The sequence below is a fragment of the Spinacia oleracea genome, chromosome 2, assembly GCF_020520425.1.
Source record: "Spinacia oleracea cultivar Varoflay chromosome 2, BTI_SOV_V1, whole genome shotgun sequence".
Taxonomy (NCBI): Eukaryota; Viridiplantae; Streptophyta; class Magnoliopsida; order Caryophyllales; family Amaranthaceae; genus Spinacia; species Spinacia oleracea.
Window position 1 is genome coordinate 110523310 of NC_079488.1, and position 11395 is coordinate 110534704.

The 11395-nt window shown below is 37.9% G+C and overlaps 2 pseudogenes; both read left to right on the plus strand.

Moving 5' to 3' along the window:
- Positions 1-473: 473 nt before the first annotated feature.
- On the plus strand, positions 474-3456 carry LOC130467712 (heat shock cognate 70 kDa protein-like; annotated as a pseudogene).
- A 4802-nt stretch (positions 3457-8258) lies between these two features.
- LOC130468109 (heat shock cognate 70 kDa protein-like) lies at positions 8259-11349 on the plus strand (annotated as a pseudogene).
- Positions 11350-11395: the final 46 nt, after the last annotated feature.

Sequence of the window (11395 nt, forward strand, 5' to 3'; positions counted from 1 at the left end):
TTCTATCAAAATTTGTGCCCAAATATTATTTTAACCAATTAAATTTATTGGACATTAAATATTTCTCATTTTCCTAATATCATATTTTTGATAAAAGTGAAAACATTATAAATAAACGTAATTTTTCTTATTTAATTAAAAAAGTAGATAAATCTCAATGCACATTAAATAGTCGTTGAATCGCGTGAAAAACATCAAACGTAAAAAACAAAAAGAGTCGGAGAGAGTATCAATTTAATAATTTCAGAAAAGCATGCATCTAATAATGTTGCCCAAGTTGCGTGAACCTACAAAACGAAGTAATTACGGAGTAAATAACAGAAATTGGACCGCCAGAAGTTGACTAATTATTCAACCTTTAAATCGCCATTAACTAGAAAACCATCCAAATCTCTTTTTCTCACTCTCTGCCTTCGCTTCCCTCACTCCCTTTAGTTTTTTTTCCTGCATTTGTAAAAGAGTAATCGAAAAAGATGGCAACTGCGAAAATAGGAGAATGGCCAGTAATAGGAATCGATCTCGGGACAACATACTCTTGTGTAGCAGTTTGGAGAGATAATCGTGTGGAGATTATCACGAACGACCAAGGTAACCGAACCACCCCGTCTTGGGTTGCTTTTGCTGACTCGGAGCGGTTCATTGGTGAAGCTGCACTCAATCAAGCAACCAGGAATCCCTCCAACACTATCTTCGGTTTGTTTTCATTTCTACTCTTTCTCATTATTACCATGCTTCTATCTTTAACACAAAATTTCCGGTAGTTGTTTAATTTCCAATTAGTTGCATTGTCTTGAATTAAGACATGGTTAATTTCCATCAACATATCAATATTGGGTATTTAGATAGATGTAATACGTATTTTCTCCTAGAAGGAACTGCAAAAATTTAATTATAAACATTTAGCATGCTATTGTAGAGCGGTCAAAAACACTGACCCGACCTGAACCGACCGAATTCGTAATCGACCATGACCCGAAATTACGGTAAAATAGGTAACCCGAAACCCGACCTGTACCCGACCCGAAAAAACCGATAACCGATTTTAACCCGATGTTGTAACACCCGAACCCGACTCCTGACCCGAAAATGACCGATAACCGAACTGACCCGACCGAGCAATGACCCGAACCCGATTCAATACCCTATTCGATGTCAACCCGAAACCGATTGTAACTCGACGAAACCTGTTATTGACCCGACCTATGACATCCCGATACTCGATTTACCCGAGTTATCAATGACACGACCAAATATTAACTTCATTGATAAATCTATTTTAATTATTTATTGCTAGATATTGAAAATTTTAGCTCTAAAATAAGTTAAACAAAATTTTTTAGAATATAAAATATATAGGTTAATTATCAGACCCGAGTTTGACCCGTCCCTGAGAGTGACCCGACCTGAATTCTATTTGATCTGATTATTATCCAATCCAAACTAAGACCCGAACCCGAAAATAACTTGTTGCAAACCGACTTAAACCCGACTCGATAAGACCCGAATCCAAAATTATCTGCTATAAACCGACTTAAACCCGACCCGATAAGACCCGAACCCGAAAGCAAACCTGACCGAAATGTGACCCGACTTGAACCCGGGATAAGAAAAAACCCGATATGACCCGACCTGAAATCGACCCGACCGAACTCAAACTCAACCCGAATGGAATATTGACCCGACCCGACCCGACCTGATCATGACCCGAGACCCGAGATGACCCGACCCAAACCGACCCGATGACCTGTTTTTACAGCTCTGCTATTGTCACATGTTACAAACTTGATAGGGAGGATACAAACTTTAAAAAATGTTACAATTTTGGTTGTTAGAGAAAAGGAAGAGTTTATTTAATTTGTTAGTCCTGCCTATTACCGTATTACATATTTCCTCATTCCCCATTTTATTTCCCTCATCTTCTATTTTAGTACGTCCTTTACATATTGCTCCATTCCTTATATAGTAATAGGTCTCATCATTTACTCTACTTGCGTATGCTCAAAAAAGTTAAAAACACAATGTTACCCCCATTTTCTTGCAAAAAATTGGCTCAAAGCCTTAATAAAGCACATTTTACCTAAGAAAAACAAATAGGGACCGTATTTTGTATGCAAGTATCGAAGGACTGTGTGGTACTTGAAAAAATGGCAATTCCTTTACAATTTCGTCATTTCAGCAGGATTAAACAGTTTTAAAGAGCAAAATAAAGCAATTTTCATGTCGTTTTTGTTATCTTTAAGAGGAAAGTATGACTATTTACAGATTCTTTAAACTTGTAAATTGGGTTTGTTCTATATGATGCATTGATGCCTGTCTTTCTGCTTATGTAAATTAACGTGGGCTGCTCGATCATGACGTAGATGCAAAGAGGCTTATAGGTCGAAGATTCAGTGATGAAACGGTACAAAAAGACATGACATTCTGGCCATTTAAAGTTATTGCAGAAACTGATCAGTCATACAAAAAAGACAAGCTTAAGCCCGTGTTTATGGTCACTTATAACGGTGAAGAGAAGAAATTTACTCCTGAGGAAATCTCTTCAATGATACTTACGAAGATGAAAGATATTGCCGAGGCTTTTCTTGGCAGCACTGTAAAGAATGCTGTTGTAACTGTACCAGCATACTTCAATGACTCCCAACGTCAAGCAACAAAAGATGCTGGAACAATTGCAGGGCTTAATGTTGTTCGTATCGTCAACGAGCCAACAGCTGCTGCCATGGCTTATGGTCTTGACACAAACAGTATAAACAACAATGAAACCGAAAAGAATATCTTAGTGTTCGATCTTGGTGGTGGAACATTTGATGTCTCTTTGGTTTCCATTGAAAATGGGAAATTCAATGTTAAAGCAGTTAGTGGAGACACTCACCTTGGTGGAGGGGACTTTGATAACAAACTTGTGAGTCATTTTGTGGAGGAGTTTAAGAAGAAACATAAGAAAGACATTAGTAAGAATCCTAAAGCTCTTGGGAAATTGAGGGTTGCTTCTGAGAGAGCTAAACGAGTACTTTCCTCAAATTGTCAGACTACAGTTGAGATTGATTCCCTTTTCGACAGCATTGATTTTACATCGACAATAACCCGTGCACGTTTTGAGAAGTTGAACATGGATTTGTTTAAGAAATGTGTGGAAACTGTCGAGAGTTGTTTAGAAGATGCTGGGATGGAGAGGGATGATGTGGATGATGTTGTTCTTGTTGGTGGATCGACTCGAATTCCAAAGGTTCAGGAGTTGTTGCAGGACTTCTTTGATGGTAAGGAGCTTTGTAAAAGCATCAATCCTGATGAGGCTGTTGCATATGGTGCTGCTGTACATGCTGCTGTCTTAAGTGGTGTGGGTAGTACTACGAAAGATATATTCTTGTAGACGTCACCCCTTTATCTCTTGGTGTCTCAGCAAATGGTGGTGAAATGTCGGTTGTGGGTATGAGTGCAATTTCTATCCAGAAGTAGCATCCGAGCATACGGATCACTACTCTTCATCGCTGACATATAGCATCAGGCCGACATATCAAAAGTGGAAATTCATCTCCTGAAGTAGAAAAGTCTCCCCGAGGTCTGGACCAAAACCTCCCGAGGCTGACCGTAGACAAAGTGGAAGCTACTACGAAGGAAACTCCATGACAACAGCTTCAGTTGATGCCCACAAGGTGTTCGTCAAAATGCCGGAATGAATGTCAGCCTTCCAAAACTCAGTTCAGAAGCTCGATTGATGAGGTTAGTGCCGAAATCAAGCACACCAGCTCCAAGAGCTTAGTACCGAGGTCCGAGATCATGCTCCCGAGGTCCGAACTCCCGAGGTTGACCCGGCGAGGTCAGCCCATCGGAGGTCAGAGCGAATTCTGTATGTTGAAAGAGCATACGAAGAAGTGAAACACTTCACAGCTTTGAGCTTGCAACTGGGCTATGGAAATGAAGTTACCTCATGGTTGAGTTCATAATAATCAACTTGGTCGTGAAAGCTACTACAAGAGAAACTTCATGACTACAACTTTAGTTGACGCCCACAAGGTGTTTGGCAAAATACCTCAAAGACTAGCCAAAGGTACCCCGAGGTGACCTCCCGAAGAGCTTCCCGAGGTCCAAACTCAGTACCGAGGTCAATGCCGAGCATAGCTTCGCTTCCGAGGTTAACTCACACGAGGCAAGTACTCAGAGATCCGAAGTTGGCCCGCCGAGGTTAACTCGTCCGAAGGTGGAGCCACGGTCCGAGCCCTCGTCCCCGAGGCTAAACTCAGTACCTGAAAGTTACTGCCGGGGTCAGCAGCTCCCTAGCTCAGCACCAAAACTCAGTTCAGACAGTTCCGAAGCTCATTTGCTAAGGATGGCCGAGCAATACAATGGGCCGAACAAACTGACTCAATCTGGTCTAAATACAAAAACTGAGTGGCCCAACCTCAAAGCTAAGTATTCTATTTATTTAAGCTTTGTACTATATTTCTTGTCAACATTAATAATTTACTTGACTTGATTAATTTGATAAAATGCTAATATTCTTGGAGACTTAATTTGGCAGACATTGTCTAAATTTCTAAGTCATTTTGCAAGAGCATACACCTCAAATTGTTCATCATGTTCAAAACGAATTATAAATTCATGTTTGACAAACATAAATACAACAAATATTGAAGATCAAAATTGTGTAGCAAGTCTCCGAACAAGTCTACGGATTTGAAGAACGAGGTTAAAAATCGCTCAAAGATTACAACTCGAACCGATGTTACAATCCGAGCCGATTTTAGAAGCACGTTCTTAAACAGATCTCCGGATTTGAAGAACGAGGTTAAAAATCGCTCAAAGATTACAACTCGAATCGATGTTACAATCCGAGCCGAAGGTAAAAAGCCGCTCCGAGATTACAACTCGAACCGATGTTACAATCCGAGCCGATTTTAGAAGCACGTTCTTAAACAGATCTCCGGATTTGAAGAACGAGGTTAAAAATCGCTCAAAGATTACAACTCGAATCGATGTTACAATCCGAGCCGAAGGTAAAAAGCCGCTCCGAGATTACAACTCGAACCGATGTTACAATCCGAGCCGATTTTAGAAGCACGTTCTTAAACAGATCTCCGGATTTGAAGAGCGAGGTTAAAAATCGCTCCGAGATTACAACTCGAATCGATGTTACAGTCCGAGCCGAAGGTAAAATCCGAAGGATAAAAACGAGCCGAAGGTAAAAATCCGAAGGATAAAACCGAGCCGAAGGTAAAAATCCGAAGGTAAAAACCGAGCCGAAGGTAAAAATCCGAAGGATAAAACCGAGCCGAAGGTAAAAATCCGAAGGATAAAACCGAGCCGAAGGTAAAAATCCGAAGGATAAAACCGAAGGTAAAATCAAAGCCGAAATTACAACTCGAACCGATGTTACAATCCGAGCCGAGGTTAAAATTCTGAGCTGAAATTGACTTTCACTTGGAAGTGATCAAAATCAAAACCCAACCCATTTTTCAAATAGAATTGGGTCTGGGGGGCATTTGTTGGGGTGTTAAAATGGGCTCACCATTAACCCAAAAGCCAATAAAACTCACTCAAGCCCAATATCACTTACAAGGCCTCAAAGGCCCAACAAGGCATTATATATATACCCCTCAAATGGCAAGGTAAAAGGGGTCATTCTCTAACCCTAGAGAAGCCACCCTACTCTCTCTCTCCCCTAAACACCTCATTTTATACATCAATTGTACTGACTTGAGCGTCGGAGGCTCCGCCTCGGGGACCCCCCCTTGGCCCGGAGTTCATCTTGCAGGCACCGCACGAGACCGGAACTCAAGATACCAAGGACGCTCCTACTATCGTTTCAACCCCGAAACAATTTGGCGCCGTCTGTGGGGATTCTCTGCACGATTTTTGTTTTGTTTGTTATGGCTTTTATTCCAACGAAATTTAGAGATGCTGAAAACAAAGTTTCAAGACATGTTAACATACATCAGTCCATGTAATTTCTGCACAATTTTTGTTTTGTTTTTTATGGATCCTTTATTCAATTATTCTTTTTGCTAATTAAAAGTTTACATATCCATCAGTCCATCCCAGACCCACTAATGCATGGACTATTGACTATTGTAGTAAATTACACTTGCTGAATATTAAGGTCTATTGTTTAGAAACGAAGGTTGTAAGTTTGAGAATACGATGAAAGAAGTTGAGGGAATTTGTGGTCCAATAATCACAAAGATGCTCGAGGCGAATTCATCTAATACTGACCCAAGTGGCAACAGAGGAAAAATCAAGATCATTGACCTTTAATTGGGTTAGTTCTATTGTTTAAATTTTAACTTGCTAACAGGGTTGGTCATGGTAACAGTTCAATTTTAACTCTTGTAGGGTATAACACTTTAGTTTAGCATGAATCTCTATTTACTATGTTTATGTAGAATTGTAACTTCGTTTTCACTTGTATAAAAGATATGCCTAACACCATTTATAAGGATAAGGATTAAGCGAGCAATTCAGTAATTCAGGCAAATTTCTCAAAGATGCATAATGTTTGTGTATTTTCTCTGTTTCAACTCTCGAATGTGAATATGTGAATGAGTCATTAGTCATTTTTGTTCCCTTTGATTATTTTTGTTCTACTCGTGTGCACTCCATAGTGAAGCAGACGCTATAAATCCTTAACAATCATATGGAGAGTTGAACAAACTGTTTTACCAAATTACCAATTGTTACACTTGACCCTTTATGTTCTGCTACTCTAGTTCTGTACATGACATTTACATGGCGGTTGGTCGTTTGAAGGAATCAAAAGCCTCCGGTAAACTCGGGATAGGGGAAGGGGACACACTTTATACGGAGTAGTTCATCAATGTGTTAAACCTACATATCGTTTTTCTCACCAAACATCAGCAGCTTCCCTAGTTGTCTATTACTTTGTGTTAAATCATCGTTAGACTATTACAAGTTTAATGGTACTTCTATTCACATGATTTTCATTTATCTGAACTTATATCAACACAAATACAACTTTTCATCTTTATTTGAATTTATCAACCCTTATACAAATTTATACGGAGTATGAACTTATTAGTTACTCCGTATAAGAAAGTCAACATAAGGTGAACAGGAAAAAGCTTAAATATTTGTTGAATACAGAATACGGAATACGAAGTACTCCCTCTGTCCCTTAATACTTGACCTGTTTTGACCGGACACGTTTGTCAATGCACAACTTTGACCACTAATTTATTTAACTACATATTATAAAAACTTATAAAAATATTAATATTTTGAAAATATATATTAAGATGAAGCCAACAATATATTATATACTAACATTCGTTTTCATACACTAGAAATAAAATAGGGTCAAAGTGAATTATGTGAATAGTGCAAAAAATTAAAACGGATCGAGTATTAAGAGACGGAGGGAGTACTACACAAGAGTTGGTGTGATATGGGCACTTAAAAAATTAAAAGTAATAGTTTTAAAAGCTTTAATCATAAACAGGTAATGAGGTAGAGTGGTAAACCCTTACCGGGATATTAAAAATCTGTTAGGATATTGAATACTTCATTCCTTCTTTTTTTTAGTTAACACAACTTAACTTTTGACCCAACTCATACTTCCTTCGTCTTTTAATAATCGCAACGTTTGGACTTTTACCACTATTCATATAATCTACTTTGACTATTCTTAGAGTTTTTTATATAAGATAAAACATAGTCATTTTGGATCTTGTTAGATTCGTCTCAATGTGTAGTTTCAAAATATCAACTTTTTATAATTTTTGCAAAATGAGAATTTAAGATATAAATGATCAAAGTTGTGCATTGGCATGCGTAAAACTAAGGAACATTGCGAGTATTAAAAGACGGAGGAAGTATAATCTACTTTGACTATCATTCTATCAATTGTGATGTGAAACTTTGTAGCAAATGTGACTTTTCACGTTTTTGTCAATCGAACAATATTACAATCTTTCAGTTCCTAGAAAGTCGTACTTCCCACAGTTTTTCATGTCAATCAAACATCACTTTAAATAGTCACCTGAAATCTTGTTATAATAATCTCATTATATAGATTTATAAAATTAACATTAATAATCAAAGATTCTGGTGCTTCACTTCCCTTCTCATGCATTTTGCAGGTTGATAATTAATTAATTTATTTTGAAATGGGAGATGCCGAATGCAGTCAGTAAGATTACTTGCTGAAGTAATAATATCCCTACTCCATCATTTAAGTTATAGCATTGATTTGACTACACACCATTAATTAAACTTTAAAAAAGTAGTAGCGGAAAAGCCTCCTCATAAAGGCAATCTGTTTATCCACTTACCTCTCTTTCTCTTTTAACTCTCCAAATACAGTAAGAAACTTAACCTGAAACTGACTTCTGGAATTCAGAGGGCAGTGAGCTTGTCAATGGCAAACAAGGAGAAAATGCCGGCCATAGGAATCGATCTCGGGACAACCTATTCGTGTGTAGCAGTTTGGCGCCATGGTAGGGTGGAGATCATTACAAATGATCAAGGTAATCGTACGACGCCGTCTTATGTTGCCTTCAATGAATCTGAACGCTATATTGGTGATGCAGCCAAAAATCAAGCAACCACCAATTCTGCCAACACTATCTTTGGTCTGTTCTTTTCACTCTATTCTCTTTCTTTCAACTTTTAATTTCTTTCTCAACATGCAAATTTGAAGTTGGGTTTTTGATTAGTGGGTCTGTTTAAGGTTGTAATTAAGTAGATAAGTTACCAGATCGCATCTTAAACCTATGGAAAATTGTTACTAGAAGTTAAAAAAAAAACTTGGAATTTTTTGATTTGTCTTTTGAAGTTCCATTTCAAACTACTTCCTCTGTTTTTTTTTAAGATGTGCCATATTGATTTTTGACATTATTTTTCTCCTTTGACCAACAGTGCTCCTTTATACATATGAAAAAAGTGTAAGTTATGTGAGAACTTCTTAAATCGTCTCAATAATATTTTCATCATATGAAATTCTTATCATTTTTACTTGTATAGAATGCTATGGAGTACGTATTAATTGTCAAAGATATTTATTGAAAAACCGGGAAAAAAGATGCTAGATCTATTGGGAAAATGGAGTACTTCATCTTGTAGAATGTTGTGCAAAATTAGAATTTAAAATGTTGCAGAATGTTGTGCTTAATTAGATCCTGCAAATCTTGCATGATGTTGTGCTTAATGTGCTTAATTAGAAAATTTTCAAAGAGAACTCTAAAGAAGGGTGCAACTAATTAGTGATCTATATTTGTAGAAAAGTGCACAAGATAATTTCTACATGGAATTAGTGATCTATATTTTTCAGTTTGCTCCTAAAGTCCTAATTGACCTTTTAATGATGTAAATTTGGCTCCTTTTTGTTAAAAAGAAAGGTCCTTTTTGTTAGTCTTATTTAGTTCTAAAGATATCTTTAGAATTGATTTTGGTCATGTTTCTGAGTTTTGAATTTTGGTATGCCCAAAGTCACCCTCGCCTTGTACTAAATATGTTAAACATACATTAATGACAGACGCGAAGAGGCTTATAGGTAGGAACTTCAATGATGAAGCAGTGCAGAAGGATATCAAACTCTGGCCTTTTAAGGTTGTTCCTCGTAATGATGATGATAAGAAGCCTGTAATCGTTGTCACCTACAAGGGCCAAGAGAAAAAATTTACAGCTGAAGAGATTTCTGCTATGGTTCTTTCAAGGATTAAAGAAATTGCAGAGGCGTATGTTGGTACAACTGTTAAGAATGTTGTCGTCACTGTACCAGCTTACTTCAATAATTTGCAGAGACAAGGAACCAAGGATGCTGCAAGTATAGCTGGATTGAATGTTATGCGAATTATCAATGAGCCAACTGCTGCTGCTATTGCATATGGCCTCGACAATAGGGTGGGCAATGGCAAAATGAATGTGATGGTGTTCGATCTTGGTGGGGGTACTTTAGATGTATCTTTGTTCACGATTGAAAATGATGTGTTCGAAGTCAAATCAGTTAGTGGCGACACTCATCTTGGTGGGGAAGATTTTGACAACAGAATGGTGAGTTACTTTGTGGAGGAGTTTAAGAGAAAGCATAATAGGGACATCAGTGGAAATCCTAGGGCTATTGGTAGGCTAAGAGCTGTTTGCGAGAAGGCAAAAAGGGTTCTCTCTTCTGCTGCTGTGACCAATATAGATATTGATTGTCTTTCTGATGGTATTGATTTCTCTTCACGTATTACTCGTGCTAGGTTTGAAAAGTTGAACTTGGATTTGTTTGAGAAGTGTATAGGTCCGGTAGAGAAATGTTTGAAAGATGCTAAAATGGGAAAGAAAGATGTTCATGAGATTGTCTTAGTTGGTGGGTCAAGTAGGATCCCTAAAGTTCAAGAATTGTTGAAAGAATTCTTTGGAGGGAAGCAGCTTTGCCGGAGTATCAACCCAGACGAGGCTGTTGCTCACGGGGCTGCAGCCCATGCTGCTGTCTTGAGTTGCATAGATGATGAGGATTTTGTGGTTGTTGATGTTACTCCTTTGTCTCTTGGTATTGAGAATGATTCTGGGGACATGTCGGTCTTAATCCCGAGAAACACTCCAATCCCAGTAACGAAAGAGAAGATATTTACAACTTCTGAAGACAACCAAACTGAAATAAACTTCAACGTGTATGAAGGTGAAAGTTCCGTGGCCAACAAAAATAACTTCTTGGCTCATTTTGAGCTCTCAGGAATTCCTGCAGCACCCAAAGGAACTCCCAATATAAAGGCGTGGTTTGAAATCGATGCTGATTGTATAATGAAATGTTATGCCCAGGATTTGACTTCTGGCAACCAGAATGGGATCACAATTTCATATCAGAGTGGGAATTTGTCAAGGGAAGAGGTTGCTAGGATGCTGAAGGAAGCTGATAAGTATAGGTATGAGGATGAGTTGCGTAAGGTGAAGTACAAAGCGATGCATATGTTGGAAGAGTATGTTTTGGATATAAAGGACTTGCTTGAATATCAAAAAGAAGTTCGTTGGATTTGAGGACAAGAGGAAGATGGAGGATGTCATTGAGCAGACAATGAAATGGTTGGATTGGAATTTTCTTCTTACAGAAGCTTCTAGGTTCATGGAAAAGCTGAAAGAGGTTAAGAGTGTTTGCGAGCCCTTAATCAAGAAGATGCAGAAACACCATGACAGGGATTGATATCATTGAAATTGATTAAGCTTGAATCAAACGGTTTTGATAATGGATTCTCATCTTGGTTTACATTTTGATATGGGTTGTTCATGTATTTCCCTTAATCCAGTAGGTTGTTGTCCTCGGCTATGACTCTTTCCCCTTTATTCCAGTTTTCCACCAAAGCCTCAAAATTTTAGTAGGCATTTCTTTCTATGGTAAGGATTCAAAAGATGAAATATTTATGTCATCAAGTAAATATTTTGTAGATTGTAAATTTCTGAT